Here is a 16841-nt window from a genome sequence, read left to right as displayed (position 1 = left end):
AGGCGTAAGCATGAAAGAAATGTTTCGCTACAAGATTTTTAAATAAATGAAGAACCTGAATATGTGAGATCTCAATTCTTTTTAGCTGAATTTACCTGATTGTTTTTATATATTTTTTATTCTTTTGTCTTAGGCTTTCTTTTTATATCAGCAGAACCTTATTTCATTGAGCAGTTCTACAGATCTAGCGAAATCATTTCTTTATCTTATGCTTTCTACAAAAATTTTTCCATCGATGTTTTCTTTTTTGAAATCCAGACTCCAGTTTCTGCTCTCATCCTGACCAAGTTTTCCTGCCGGCTTTATTGTCTATTCTGTTGAGCTATTTAAAAAATGTTGAATATCAACAATGGCTTTCACTAGTGTATTGTCAACTTTTGTATGAAGCAATCTTAGCTCAATGAGAAGGTCCCAGAGCTTATGGTTGTATCTACTGTGCTGCACAGGACCCCGCATGAATGTGCGCGACTGATAATAGGGCAAATTTCTATCTCTCTCAATAGATTAAAGCAGCAGCACTGACTGGCCAAACCTCCTAGGACATATATTAACCACAGCCCGACATACAGGTAAGTGCAGCTTTAATCACATCTACCTGAGATCCTCTGTCCTTTCTTTTAAGGGTGGAGTTCATTTTGTACTGTGGGGTTTTTTTTTCTTCATTTTAAATATTCTCTCAATTTTAAATTTCCAAAGACATAAAAATAAACATTTATATGAAACATGAATATTATTATTTTTTTTAGATTTTCGAATGACTCTATGCAATGCATTGAAAAAATATTAATAATAATGCGTGACTTGATTTGTGATATTAGCCTGTGAATTATTAATTGAATGCATAAAGAGGAAATAAATACATTCTAAAAACTTGCAATGTTAAGATATTTTACAAAAAACATGCAAGGTTATAAAATATGTGTCATTAAAGGCAATATATACCCTAACTTATTGAGTAAATTAATTTATTTTTGGATTTTTTATGCGGCATTTAAAGTAGGATATTACCTATTTAACATATATTTCTATATAGATTTATTATGCATTGAATTTAAAATGATGCAAAATAGTTATAAAGATAAAGCAACTAATAAAATGATATATAGAAAGACAGATAATAAATAGATAGACAGACAGATAGATAGATAGATAGATAGATAGATAGATAGATAGATAGATAGATAGATAGAAGATATATAGATAAATAGAGATAGATAGATAGATAGATAGATAGATAGATAGATAGATAGATAGATGATAGATAAAAGATAGATAAAAGATAGATAATAAATAGATAGATAGATAATAGATAGATAGATAATAGACATATGGATACTGTAGATAGATAGATAGATAGATAGATATAGATAGATAGATAATAGACAGATGGATACTGTAGATAGATAGATAGATAGATAGATAGATAGATAGATAGATGATAGATATATAGATAGATATATAGATAAATGATAGATAATAGATAGATAGATAGATAGATAGATGATAGACATATGGATACTGTAGATAGATAGATATAGATAGATAGATAATAGACAGATGGATACTGTAGATAGATAGATAGATATAGATAGATAGATAATAGATAGACAGATAGATAGATAGATAGATAGATAGATAGATAGATAGATAGATAGATGATAGATATATAGATAGATATATAGATAAATGATAGATAATAGATAGATAGATAGATGATAGATAGATAATAGATTAAACTGTAACCAATATTTGGATGATAAAATGATGTTAATTTTGTTTGGGATTTTCTTGTATTATTTTTCATTTCTTATATTCCATATGTTTTTCTTTTTATATAAAGTGAATGTTCCTTCTTCTAAACTATGCATTCTATTGAATAGGATGAAATGTAACCAAGGTTACAGTAGGACTTATATCAATTTTCCTGCCAGCTATTTGATCTAGTAACTTTAATAATTTTTTGCTTAAACTAAAGATGGGGAAATGTTTAATTAAATCATTTTTAACGTGAAGCTAATTATTTTTGACAGAACTTAATGAATGTTTCTCCACTACCTTGTGTAATTAAGGTTCTTTTCAGGGAGACCTTTGGTGAAGTGGAAATATATGACCTTTATCTTCCATATCATACCTACCATGACACAGAGATTTGTCATTGTCAACAAAGGGATCATTTGATTAACTGGGACATCCTTCTAAATTAATGGAAGAAATTAAAATTGTTTGTTATTTTTTCTTTTTTTACCTAATAAGTCCTAGGCTTTAATTAGGCAATACAGCAATACATACTCATGCTACCGGCATGCTTTTAATTTGCTCAAAAGGTTTCTTTGTGTATTAATTTTGGCGACAGATTAAGATAACAATTCCTTTCTATTAATCATGTCGGAGGCTTCCAGCAAGTTTTATTAATATCATCAATTGGAAAAGTTGGGAGGAAACTTAAGGATTTTTAAAGGAAGCAAAATGTACAAGTTAATTGGAAGTCAATATAGTATTGCGGGTAACTCTATAGCACTCTAAAAAGTTAGTAAAGGCGAATGTTGACTAATTGCCACTGCACACCACAAAAATTGTGACCTAGAATCTTTAAACTACAATTTCTACAGATAAATTATTTTTCTCGTCTTTCGCCCTCCAGCAGTTAGCATCCCGTTAGTATCCCTATATAAGGTGCCTGCATAGGCTACGCTCACATTAGCCTCTTGCGGGGCTGCATCGGGCGTAGCCACAGCGACGCATGTGCCATGCGTCCCTATATTTAACATGGGGGGCGCATGGACATGTGTTGTCTTGCGTTTTGTGATGCATGCGTTTTTTTGGCGCAACAGAAAACGCTGCATGATGCAGTTTTTTCTGCGCCAAAAATCATCAAAAAATTAACGCATGCGTCACAAAAAGCTGCGTTTTGCTAATGTGAACGTAGCCTTAGCTGTGAACGCCTTTTAAGAAAATTTAGCAACATTTACAAAAAAACCTGTGTACCATTATGTGACCCAATGCAGTTACCCACAAATAAGTGTGGTCAAATTTGTGCCGTAAAGTGGGTTTACCTTTGGCCAAATGGGCTGAAAGTGAACAATGTATTTAAAGGGAACACATTCCTAAAAATTTCCAAACAGTTTAGGTCAGTCCATTATGAATTGTCATATCTGACAGGGTTCTTTAAAGCATTGAAAATATGCTATTTAATTCCCAATTTCCACTTTGTGAGAAAAAGCATGTATTTATCCCCTGTATGTAAATAGGGGTCCATTAAAAAAAAATTACCGTACATCCCTTTTAAACCATTTTTACTCATGTCATATCGGATTGCTTTCTTGACAAACACAAAATGCAGAAGAAGGTAGCACATGGAACCTTTGTCCCTCTCATGACAGGGTGTATTATCGCTGTCCCAGACCAAATTTTACATTTTGAAAAGTAGCTTTACTTTACTTTTATTTCTCAGTGTTCCCATTTTTTTTTTTAAAGGACACATAAGAGGTTTTTTTTAATAAAAAAATAAAGCTGTAGTCTTTTTTGTTTTGTAAATCATTGGTAAGAAAAGTGGTCAGGAACAGGAAAATATATATATTTTTTCTTTTTCAAATGTTGTTCTAATGCAATTAACAAAATTCACCTTTAAAAAAAATGTCTATTTTTCGTAAGCTAAGAGATGGCAAAAAATGCAGACATATTTTCTTTGTGTGATGATCGCATATTGCACAAGCAAAAACACATTTTTTACATCTATATTGCCTCCAAAAGTAAAGTTGATGTACAGTACAAGATTGGGCTGTAATAGAAAGTTTGCTCCAGTAGTGCCCATCATCAAGCAAAGTACATAAGATGGAAGGATCGTGCCACATATATATACCAAATATATGCGGCTAGACAAAATTTAATAATTTACTACTTTTTAGTGAAAAGCTTGCCATTACTATGACTAGAGTCTGTTCGTAGTAGGTTGATCCTAATGTTGGCATTTCTGTAGAACCCATGAGGGTGACGGAATTATTTTCTTGGGGTTGACAAAGGATGATACCGCAACAATAAGCAAATATGATCAAAATTGAAATAGAAACTTAAGCCTATGGCTATATCATATTGTGTCAAGGCCTTGAATTCGTGTGAAAGAGTCATAGTAGCTCATTACAAAAATGAATTACCAAAATACAGCTGATAACATATCGTACAAAACCAAGATCAGTACATTTATAGGTGATGATAACAATTAAGCTCCTGGTATAAATTCATTTTTGGAACCAAAGGTACAGAGAACAATTGCAAAGACTTTGAACAACTTGAAGTATGCTGCTAACAATGGTAAGGGAATGCAAGGTCTCGGTGTTTTAATAGTAAAAATGATATCCATACAGAATGTTAAGATGTCTTCTCCCTGTGTCAAACAGTGCGCTCCCTAATTGTAATAGCTCCACACAAAGTTTTTCCTGAAAATAACTGTGTCACAAATCATTTGCACCGATGTTAATAGCGAAACGCATTGTGTCCCCTGAATGTTACAGTACCACTAAATTTGCCCATTGACTTCTATAGCACCACTGCTTTAGAAATGAGATAATGCTCTACATTGTGCCACTGAAAAAAAATGATTGCCAGAAACTGGGCCCTTATTATAAGAAAATGGCACTGCAGTATGCTGTGGATAGAAAAATGTCCTACAGTGTGCCCCTGATTGCAGAAATGCAGCAATTGACATCCGATTTAATTGATATTGTATTTTTTAACTGGCTGCTACTTTAACAACTGGTTTGGAAGAACCAAGGAGAAATAACTACAACTTCCCTTCCTAAGAAATGCCTTTAAGGGATGATTTTAACTTCTTACCAACATATGATGTATAGTTATATCATATTCCAGCTCCCTGACTTTGATGCTAGCTCGGAAGCTGAGCACACATCTTCTGGTAGATGATGGCTGAATTATTTAGCCATCATCTGCCTCTAAGATCTGCATGTGGATCCAAGCTTTGTAAACTGTTACGGTAAATACTGCTGTCAATCTGAGATAGCATCCTTTGCAGGGTGCTGGCAGGGGGACCACACTATTCTAAGCCCCCAACAGCGCTCCCATATGTTGTTGGCACATCCAGGGGTCTGCTGAAGACCCAAGCGCCTGTTATGATGGTACTCTCATCAAAACCAGTCTGTTCCTGCCGTTCATTGGAGACCATGATCTTTTCTATATACAACAAAACTGTTAAATTCCTGTATATAGCACAAGTGATCAGATGAGTGCAGGTTCAAGTCTCCTAAGGGGACTAATAAATAAAACAAAAAAATATAATAACAACACAAAAAAATTTAAAAGAGCCAATCAAAATATCATATCTACTCCAAAATGGTTTAAATAAAACATTGGCTCAGGATGCCAAAAACAAGCTCTCATACAACTCCATCTCCCAAAAGCTGAAATCTTTACAGCTCTCAGAAAATGGAGACACAAGCAATTTTTTTCTTCGTTCGATATTGTAATCATACTGACCCAGAAAATCTCATTCCTAGGTAATCTTTTTCATAAAAAGAATGCTATAAATACAAAAAATAAGAAAAATGCATAATTGTGCTTTTTTTTGTCATTTTACATAGTAACATAGTAACATAGTTAGTAAGGCCGAAAAAAGACATTTGTCCATCCAGTTCAGCCTATATTCCATCATAATAAATACCCAGATCTACGTCCTTCTACAGAACCTAATAATTGTATGATACAATATTGTTCTGCTCCAGGAAGACATCCAGGCCTCTCTTGAACCCCTCGACTGAGTTCGCCATCACCACCTCCTCAGGCAAGCAATTCCAGATTCTCACTGCCCTAACAGTAAAGAATCCTCTTCTATGTTGGTGGAAAAACCTTCTCTCCTCCAGACGCAAAGAATGCCCCCTTGTGCCCGTCATTTTGCCACCTTTTTTTCCCACTTTCCAGAATAAGATGGATGATGTCATTCAAAAATACAACTAGTCCAGTAAAAAAAAAAAATCTTACACGGCTATTTGGATAGAAAAATAAAAACAGTTATGACTCTAAAAATTGCACAGCATGGAAGGGGTTAATCATTTTAGCCCTGTCTGACTGTTTCGCCAGCAGAAATATAAGTAGAAAGACCAGCAAAAACTTTACAATGGGCAGTCATTAAACGGTTTTAGGACTTATGCTGGCCACACTTATTAGATGGTTGCCGACTGAACGATACGTTGGCCTATCATTCGTCCAACAACCGTCTCAGCTGACTTTTCCATACACAGCCAAGCACTCCTGCATTTTTTATGACAAAGCCAATGACTGACACATCAGCTCAGGGAGATCAATACAATTGACAGTCCGAAATTGGACAGGTGCAGTTGACATCTCTCCAAACCGTCAGTCTACCGGAACCCCATGCACATTCAACATCCAGCCGAGCCCATCGACGTTGGCAGGATCAGCTGACACTATGTATGGAGGCCTTCAGAGGTTTGGTTGAAAAGCATTTTCTGAAACTTTATTATCTTGTTAAAGCATTTAAAAAGTTCCAGAACTGGGACTGTTAACAGGTATTGTGTAACTTTTATTGAACGGAGCTTGAACATAGAGGCTTTTAAATGACAAATAAAGTCTAATTTAAACTGAATTACGTGGTCATGGCTTGTGTGCTCCTTACAGGACAAGGTTAAAGAGATTACATTCGGTTCATGTCAGTAGCATCTGCTGGTAAATGCTGTGAATGCTGATTTAATGTGAAATGTTGTGCCTAGTCTGTTGGAAAGGCTGCTGTTTTTGGCAAGTAGAAGAGAGATGTTATTAATTTGCATTACTGTGAGGAATGCAGCTGGTACATTTTTATCATATGAGTTTGCATCTGTCATCAATACTGATGTTTAGGGCAATAGTCTTAGAGTGGATCGCAATAGAAAATTGTAAATGATCTAATAACATATGAACATGTATTAGAAATTCTTCCAATTAGTTGTTATGAAACAGCAATGTTAACCCCTTAGTGACAGAGCCAATTTGGTACTTAATGACCGAGCCAATTTTTGCAATTCTGACCACTGTCACTTTATGAGGTTTATAACTCTGGAACGCTTCAACGGATCCCGCTGATTCTGAGACAGTTTTTTCGTGACATATTGTACTCCATGTTAGTGGTAACATTTCTTCGATATTACTTGTGATTATTTATGAAAAAAACAGAAATATGGCGAAAATTTTAAAAATTTTGCAATTTTCAAACTTTGTATTTTTATGCCCTTAAATCAGAGAGATATGTCACAAAAAATAGTTAATAAATAACATTTCCCACATGTCTACTTTACATCAGCACAATTTTGGAAACAAAATTTTTTTTTGTTAGGGAGTTATAAGGGTTAACATTTTTACAACACCATTTTTTTTTTAGGGACCACATCACATTTGAAGATATTTTGAGGGGTCTATATGATAGAAAATAACGCAGTGTGACACCATTCTAAAAACTACACCAGTCAAGGTTCTCAAAACCACATTCACGAAGTTTATTAACCCTTTACATGCTTCACAGGAACTGAAAAAATGTGGAAGGAAAAAATGAACATTTAACTTTTTTTTGCATACATTTTAATTCAGAACCATTTTTTTTTATTTTCACAAGTGTAAAAACAGAAATGTAACCATAAATTTTGTTACGCAATTTCTCCTGAATACACCAATACCCCATATGTGGGGATAAACCACTGTTTGGGCGCACCGCAGAACTTGGAAGTGAAGGAGCGCCGTTTGACTTTTTCAATGCAGAATTGGCAGGAATTGAGATCGGACGCCATGTCGCGTTTAGAGAGCCCCTGATGTGCCTAAACAGTGGAAACCCCCCACAAGTGACACCATTTTGTAAACTAGACCCCTTAAGGAACTTATCTAGATGTGTGGTGAGCACTTTGAACCCCCATGTGCTTCACAGAAGTTTATAATGTTGAGCCGTGAAAATAAAAAATCGCATTTTTTTCTACAAAAATGATCTTTTTGCCCCCAAATTTTTATTTTCACAAGGGTAACAGGAGAAATTAGACCACAAAAGTTGTAGTGCAATTTCTCCTGAGTACGTTGATACCCAATATGTAGGGGTAAACCACTGTTTGGGTGCACCGCAGAGCTTGGAAGAGAAGGAGTGCATTTTTACTTTTTCAATGTAGAATTGTCTGGAATTGAGATCGGACGCCATGTCGCGTTTGGAGAGCCCCTGATGTGCCTAAACAGTGGAAACCCCCCACAAGTGACCCCATTTTGGAAACTAGACCCCCCATGGAACTTATCTAGATGTGTGGTGAGAACTTTGAATGCCCAAGTGCTTCACAGAAGTTTAGAATGCATAGTCGTGAAAATAAAAAATATTTTTTTTCCACAAAAAAGATTTTTTAGCCCCCAAGTTTTTATTTTCACAAGGGTAACAAGAGAAATCGGACCCCAAAAGTTGTTGTCCAATTTGTCCTGAGTATGCTGGTACCCCATATGTGGGGGTAAACCACTGTTTGGGTGCACGGCAGAGCTCGGAAGGAAGGAGCGCCGTTTTGGAATGCAGACTTTGATAGAATGGTCTGCGGGCGTTATGTTGTGTTTGCAGAGCCCCTGATGTACCTAAACAGTAAAAACCCTCCACAAGTGACCCCATTTTGGAAACTAGACCCCCCCAAGGAACTTATCTAGATGTGTGGTGAGAACTTTGAATGCCCAAGTGCTTCACAGAAGTTTAGAATGCAGAGTCGTGAAAATAAAAAATATTTTTTTTCCACAAGAAAGATATTGTAGCCCCCAAGTTTTTATTTTCACAAGGGTAACAGGAGAAATTGGACCGCAATAGTTATTGTCCAATTTATCCCGAGTGCACTGATGTGCCATATGTGGGGGTAAACCACTGGGCGCACGGCAGAGCTTGGAAGGGAAGGAGCGCTGTTTTGGAATGCAGACTTTGATAGAATGGTCTGTGGGCATCATATTACGATTGCAGAGCCCCTGATGTACTTAAACAGTAGTAACCCCCCACAAGTGACCCCATTTTGGAAACTCACCCCCCCAAGGAACTTATCTAGATGTGTGGTGAGAACTTTGAATGCCCAAGTGCTTCACAGAAGTTTAGAATGCAGAGTCGTGAAAATAAAAAAATATTTTTTTTCCACAAAAAAGATTTTGTAGCCCCCAAGTTTTTATTTTCACAAGGGTAACAGGAGAAATTGGACCCCAAAAGTTGTTGTCCAATTTATCCCGAGTATGCTGATGCCCCATATGTGGGGGTAAACCACTGTTTGGGCGCATGGCAGAGCTCGGAAGGGAAGATGCGCTGTTTTGGAATGCAGACTTTGATAGAATGGTCTGTGGGCGTTATGTTGCGTTTGCAGAGCCCCTGATGTACCTAAACAGTAGTAACCCCCCACAAGTGACCCCATTTTGGAAACTAGACCCCCCAAGGAACTTATCTAGATGTGTGGGGAGAACTTTGAATGCCCAAGTGCTTCACAGAAGTTTAGAATGCAGAGTCGTGAAAATAAAAAAATATTTTTTTTCCACAAAAAAGATTTTGTAGCCCCCAAGTATTTATTTTCACATGGGTTACAGGAGAAATTGGACCCCAAGAGTTGTCCAATTTATCCTGAGTACGCTGATGCCCCATATGTGGGGGTAACCCACTGTTTGGGCGCACGGCAGAGCTCAGAAGGGAGGGAGCACCATTTGACTTTTTGAGCGCAAAATTGGCAGGTCGTGTTTGGAGACCCCCTGATGTAACTAAACAGTGGAAACCCCCCAATTCTAGATTCAACCCTAACCCCAACACACCCCTAACCCTAATCCCAACCCGATCCATAATCCTAATCACTAACCCTAACGATAATCACAACCCTTACCCCAAAACAACCCTAATGTCAACCCTAATCATAACCCTAATCAAAACCCTAAATCCAACACACCCCTAATCCTAATCTCAACCCTAACCTCAAACCTAACCCTAATCCCAATACATCCCTAATCACAACCCTAACCTTAACCCTAATCCCAAACCTAACCCTAATCCCAAGCGTAACCCTAATGCCAACCCTAACCCTAATACCAACTCTAATCCAAACCCTAACCCCAAATCTAACCCTAACTTTAGCCCCAACCCTAGCCCTAACTTTAGCCCCAACCCTAACCCTAAGGCTACTTTCACACTTGCGTCGTTTGGCATCCGTCGCAATCCGTCGTTTTGGACAAAAAAACGGATCCTCCAAATGTGCCCGCAGGATGCGTTTTTTGCCCATAGACTTGTATTGCCGACGGATCGTGACGGATGGCCACACGTCGCGTCCGTCGTGCACTGGATCAGTTGTGTTTTGGCGGACCGTCGGCACAAAAAACGTTCAATGTAACTTTTTTTGTACGTTGCGTCCGCCATTTCTGACCGTGCATGCGTGGCCGTAACTCCGCCCCCCCCTCCCCAGGACATAGATTGGGCAGCGGATGCGTTGAAAAACTACATCTGCTGCCCACGTTGTGCACAATTTTCAGAATGTTCGTCGGTATGTCGGGCTGACGCATTGCGATGGCCCCGTACCGACGTAAGTGTGAAAGAACCCTAACCCTGAATTTAGCCCCAACCCTAACCCTAAATTTAGCCCCAACCCTAACCCTAGCCCTAACCCTAGCCCTAGCCCTAACCCTAACCCTAGCCCTAACCCTAACCCTAACCCTAACCCTAGCCCTAACCCTAACCCTAGCCCTAACCCTAGCCCTAACCCTAGCCCTAACCCTAACCCTAACCCTAACCTTAACCCTATCCCTAGCCCTAACCGTAGCCCTAACCCTAACCCTAACCCTAGCCCTAATCCTAACCCTAACTCTAATTTTAGCCCCAACTGCTCTTCTCCTGCCGGCCGGCAAATGGCGACAGATGGCAGGCGCACTGCGCATGCGCCCGCCATTTTCTTTTGCCAAGAAGACCAGGAGGAGCAGCAGGAGGATCCAGGGACACCGGTAAGTATAATAGGGTCCCCGAATCCCCCTATTTCTCTTTCCTCTGATGTGCGATCACATCAGAGGACAGAGAATTACACTTTGATTTTTTTATTTTTTTATTTTTTTTTGCGGTCGCCAGTAAACAGTTAATTACCGGTGATCGCAAAACAGGGGTCGGTAAAACCGACCCCGATCATGTTCTTTGGGGTCTCGGCTACCCCCGGCAGCCGAGACCCCAAAGATTCTCCCAGTGCCGGCCGGCGGGCGCACTGCGCATGCGCCCGCCATTTTGAAGATGGCGGCGTCCATCGGGAGCCACGAGGAGCACCGGGGGAGATAGGTGAGTATCGGGGGGATATCTGGGACCCCTTTTCTCTGTTCTCTGATGTGCGATCACATTGGAGGACAGAGAAATTAAAAAGAAATTGCGGTTTTTGGTTTTTTTTGCGATCGCCGGTAAACGGTTAATTACCGGCGATCGCAAATGCGGGGTCGGTAAAAAAAACCCCGAATCATGTTCTCTGGGGTCTCGGCTACCCCCGGCAGCCGAGACCCCGGAGAAAATCCGACTCTGGGGGGCGCTATTTACTTTTTCCACAGCGCCGTTAATTAACGGCGCTGTGGTTTAAGTACCCTTAGCGGCCGCCGTTAAAAGGCGTATCGGCGGTCGTTAAGGGGTTAAAGAAGAACCATTCCAGAATTTCCCCAGCCATCCCTCCATACATTCAAGAAATATATGTATGAGTAAATATGCCATGATTAAAAAAAAAGCGTTGACAATGGTGTATACATTTACAAGGCAACTAGTCGATTAATTAGAGGATTTTGGTCCAGTTCTTGGAATAAAAAAAGTCAGATATTTGGCTGACTGTGGGAAGATTCTTATAGTCATCATACTGTGAATTCTGCTAATGTGTTCACATAAGGTAAGTATTCTGAGTTAAAGGTATATATCGTGTATCACTTTCTCATATATTTTTGTTTTTCCATAACACTTGTGTGTCTGTGATTTTTGACAAAAAAATGGATGAAGGGCAATTCTTTACCAGCAGTGTGTATTATTATGCCATTTCTCTGATTCTGAAACTTTGCTAGTTTGTTGAGTAATTGGCAGCCTGCTTAGACTGCAAGATAATCATGAAATAAACATTCCTAGGAACACTCATTCACCACCATCTTGTGGTGTAAATGGACCTTTAATCTTCCACTGCTTCTAGGCTCTTTTAGGGCCAATGGGCACCAATGCATTGTCTCCTAGCATTGCGTAGCAGTTACAGTCTCGATAAGGACCCCTCTCCATCTTCCTGTGCCTAGGCAATAAAGTCCTTTTGGTTCTAATAGCCGCTAAAATGTGTCTTCTGTTTCAAACTCCTGTATCTGACCCAGTTTGCATTTTTAATGTCTGCTGCGTATCCTGATCTCCTTCATACCTATCATTTTGCCTGAACGCTTCCAGCTCTGACCATCCACATTCCTTCTGTTGTGAATGAACTCTGCTTGTTAAAAAGGCTTGTTAGGTTGTACTTGCTAGTATGTCTTCTTTATACTTTTTGGATCTTATAGTGAATGATGAATGTCCACTGAGCTGCTCTGTTTTGGGGCTGAACCCAGAAATGGAATGTAAGTGATTCCCTGGCATTCCCCATTGACCAGTTAAAAGTCTGATAGGCAAAGGTCTGGTTAAAGGCCCCTTCACATTTAGCGACGCTGCAGCGATACCGACAACGATCCGGATCGCTGCAGCGTCGCTGTTTGGTCGCTGGAGAGCTGTCACACAGACCGCTCTCCAGCGACCAACGATGCCGGTAACCAGGGTAAACATCGGGTAACTAAGCGCAGGGCCGCGCTTAGTAACCCGATGTTTACCCTGGTTACCATGCTAAAAGTAAAAAAAAACAAACACTAGATACTTACCTACAGCCGTCTGTCCTCCAGCGCTGCGCTCTGCTTCTCTGCTCTCCTCCTGTACTGTCTGGGAGCCGGAAAGCAGAGCGGTGACGTCACCGCTCTGCTTTCCGGCTTACAGCCAGTACAGGAGGAGTGCAGAGCGCAGCGCTGGAGGACAGACAGCGGTAGGTAAGTATCTAGTGTTTGTTTTTTTTTACTTTTAGCATGGTAACCAGGGTAAACATCGGGTTACTAAGCGCGGCCCTGCGCTTAGTTACCCGATGTTTACCCTGGTTACCAGTGAAGACATCGCTGGATCGGTGTCACACACGCCGATCCAGCGATGTCTCCAGGGAGTCCAGCGACGAAATAAAGTTCTGGACTTTATTCAGCGACCAACGATCTCCCAGCAGGGGCCTGATCGTTGGTCGCTGTCACACATAACGATTTCATTAACGATATCGTTGCTACGTCACAAATAGCAACGATATCGTTAACAATATCGTTATGTGTGAAGGTACCTTTAGGCTTTGTTCACATGTCCAGTAATGAGAAAGGGATCCAGCAGCAAGCTGTTGGCAAAAAAATTGTGCAGACACAACTTTTTAGTCCATTTTTCAAAAACTGATCTCTGCTGGATTCAGAAAGCAAAAGGTGGATCCATTAGAAATGGGAGAACAATGGATGGCCAATTAACAGATCCGTTGTCCATAGACTTCAATGAAAAAAAAACAGATCCAGCATAGGTCTGCACAACTTTCTTGCCAACGGACTGCTGCTGGATCTGTTCTAATGGATCATTACTGGACATGTGAACGTAGCCTTACCCAGAACTTTGCCTATCAGACTTTTAACTGGTCAATGGGGAATGCCAGGGAGTCACATTCCTTTTCTGGGTTCAGCCCAAAGACAGAGCACCTCAGATCCAAAAAGTAAAAAGAAGACATACTAGCAAGTACAACTTAACAAGCCTTTTACCGTCAAAGTATTGATATCTAAATGAAATCTCATACAATACAGAATAGCAATATTTCCAATAGATATTTTGAGTACACTCATACCATCAAACTTTAAAATTAATTGGTTTACTTTGAAAGTCACATCTGCAATACCTGAACCTTCACGGTGTTGTTATGTTGCTTCAAAACCTTCACCACATCCACTGAAAGAAAGTTTGCTATTGCAATGGGTCAATGGAGGTACTGCAGATCCCATTTTGTCTAAAAACCTACTTCTTCTCAAATCCGCACTTGAGCGATCAAACGGACATTGTAGTTACACGTCAGCTGTAGGAACCTTTGTGTATAATTTCATTGTATTCTATGTGGCTAAGAGCTTCTGAGAACTACATTGATGTCAAGTATAATAAAATAGTGAGATGCAAAGCCCTCCATAAAGTGTTTACAGATCTATAAGTCTACTGAACATAATCGAGTTATTATAGTGATAAAGAAATAAGTCTGTAATGTTCAGTACATTGTGCATCTTTGCAGTAGACAATAATGTGATTAGAAAAAATACAAGAGTTCGTATATTTTGACCTTTGCTCCCACCTTACATCTAATTTGTCCTTTATGCATTACACATAGACATCCTATTAGTGATGAACAAGTGTGCTCGCTACTCGAGATTTCCAAGGATGCTCGGGTGTTCTCCGAGTATCTTGGGCATGCTCGCATATTATGTTTGAGTCCCAACAGCTGCATTATTTGTGGCTGCTAGACAGCCTGAATACATGTGGGGATTCCTGTTGTGAATTCTGTGGCAGAGCTCCCTCCTGTGGTCACAAGTGGTACTTCGGCTGATTCTCTCTGTGAGCTTCCGTTGGTGGAGGGGAGTGATACTGCGGCTTCTGAGTTTCCTCCCTCAGGTGATGTGGTGAGGTCGTTAGGTGCTGCTCTACTTAACTCCACCTAGTGCTTTGATCCTGGCTTCCTGTCAATGTTCCAGTATTGGACTTGTTTTCCTCCTGGATCGTTCCTGTGGCCTGCTGCTCTGCATAGCTAAGTTTTCCTTTGCTATTTTGTTTGCTTTTCTTCTGTCCAGCTTATCTATTTGTTTGCTGGAAGCTCTGGGACGCAGAGGGTGTACCTCCGTGCCGTTAGTTCAGTACGGAGGGTCTTTTTGCCCCCTTTGCGTGGTTTTTAGGGTTTTGTGTTGACCGCAAAGTTACCTTTCCTATCCTCGCTCTGTTCAGAAAGTCGGGCCTCACTTTGCTAAATCTATTTCATCTCTACGTTTGTCTTTTCATCTTAACTCACAGTCATTATATGTGGGGGGCTGCTTTTTCCTTTGGGGTTTTTCTCTGAGGCAAGGTAGGCTTATTTTCTATCTTCAGGCTAGCTAGTTTCTCAGGCTGTGCCGAGTTGCATAGGTAGCGTTAGGCGCAATCCACGGCTGCCTCTAGTGTTGTTGGAGAGGATTAGGGATTGCGGTCAACAGAGTTCCCACGTCTCAGAGCTCGTTCTATGTTTTTGGATTATTGTCAGATCACTGTATGTGCTCTGACCTCTATGTTCACTGTGATACTGAATTGCCTAAATCATAACAGTACAGGAAGCCAAAAGTACTAATGATTCTCAATAGAGGGAAAAAAGAAGTTCTGAGACCATTTTTTTTTCTCTGCACTGTGTTTTGCCTTTTTTTTCCCCTAGACATTTGGGTGGTTCAGGACACAGGTGTAGCAATGGACATTAGAAGTCTGTCTTCATGTGTGGATCAGCTCTCGGCAAGAGTACAAAAGATTCAAGACACTATTGATCAGAAATCTATGTTAGAACCAAGAATTCCTATTCCTGATTTGTTTTTTGGTGATAGAACTAAGTTTCTGAGTTTCAAAAATAATTGTAAACTATTTTTGGCCTTGAAACCTCGCTCCTCTGGTGATCCAGTTCAACAGGTTTTGATCATTATTTCTTTTTTGCGTGGCGACCCTCAGGACTGGGCATTTTCTCTTGCGCCAGGAGATCCTGCATTAAGTAATATCGATGCGCTTTTCCTGGCGCTCGGATTGCTCTAAGAAGAACCTAATTCAGTGGATCAGGCAGAAAAAAATTTGCTGGCTCTTTGTCAGGGTCAGGATGAGATAGAGTTATATTGTCAGAAATTTAGAAAGTGGTCCGTGCTCTCTCTATGGATTTTATTTCAGATCTTCCCGTTTCTCAAAAGATGTCAGTCATTTGGGTGGTCTGTGATCGCTTTTCTAAGATGGTCCATTTGGTACCCTTGTCTAAATTGCCTTCCTCCTCTGATTTGGTGCCATTGTTCTTCCAGCATGTGGTTTGTTTGCATGGCATTCCAGAGAATATCGTTTCTGACAGAGGTTCCCAGTTTGTTTCGAGGTTTTGGCGAGCTTTTTGTGGTAGGATGGGCATTGACTTGTCTTTTTCCTCGGCTTTCCATCCTCAGACTAATGGCCAGACCGAACGAACCAATCAGACCTTGGAAACATATCTGAGATGTTTTGTTTCTGCTGATCAGGATGACTGGGTGTCCTTTTTGCCTTTGGCTGAGTTCGCCCTTAATAATCGGGCCAGCTCGGCTACCTTGGTTTCGCCATTTTTCTGCAACTCTGGGTTCCATCCTCGTTTCTCGTCAGGACAGGTTGAGTCTTCGGACTGTCCTGGTGTGGATACTGTGGTGGACAGGTTGCAGCAGATTAGGACTCAGGTAGTGGACAATTTGACCTTGTCCCAGGAGAAGGCTCAACGTTTTACTAATCGCAGACGCTGTGTGGGTCCCCGACTTCGTGTTGGGGATCTGGTTTGGTTATCTTCTCGTCATATTCCTATGAAGGTTTCCTCTCCTAAGTTTAAACCTCGTTTCATTGGTCCGTATAGGATTTCTGAGGTTCTTAATCCTGTGTCTTTTCGTCTGACCCTTCCAGATTCTTTTTCCATACATAACGTATTCCATAGGTCATTGTTGCGGAGATACGTGGCAGCTATGGTTCCATCTGTTGACCCTCCTGCCCCGGTTTTGGTGGAGGGGGAGTTGGAGTATATTGTGGAGAA

The 16841-nt window shown here is 40.1% G+C and overlaps 1 long non-coding RNA gene across 1 annotated transcript in view; it reads left to right on the top strand.

Moving 5' to 3' along the window:
* Positions 1-364: 364 nt before the first annotated feature.
* Positions 365-16841, top strand: part of LOC138667205 (uncharacterized) — a 202341-nt gene continuing 185864 nt past the window's right edge. The window contains exon 1 of the long non-coding RNA XR_011318639.1: positions 365-569. This is a non-coding gene — a long non-coding RNA (uncharacterized lncRNA). The remainder of the gene's footprint in view (positions 570-16841) is intronic.

Source organism: Ranitomeya imitator, chromosome 2, assembly GCF_032444005.1.
Source record: "Ranitomeya imitator isolate aRanImi1 chromosome 2, aRanImi1.pri, whole genome shotgun sequence".
NCBI classification, from domain to species: Eukaryota; Metazoa; Chordata; class Amphibia; order Anura; family Dendrobatidae; genus Ranitomeya; species Ranitomeya imitator.
This window is presented reverse-complemented; position numbering and strand designations above follow the sequence as displayed.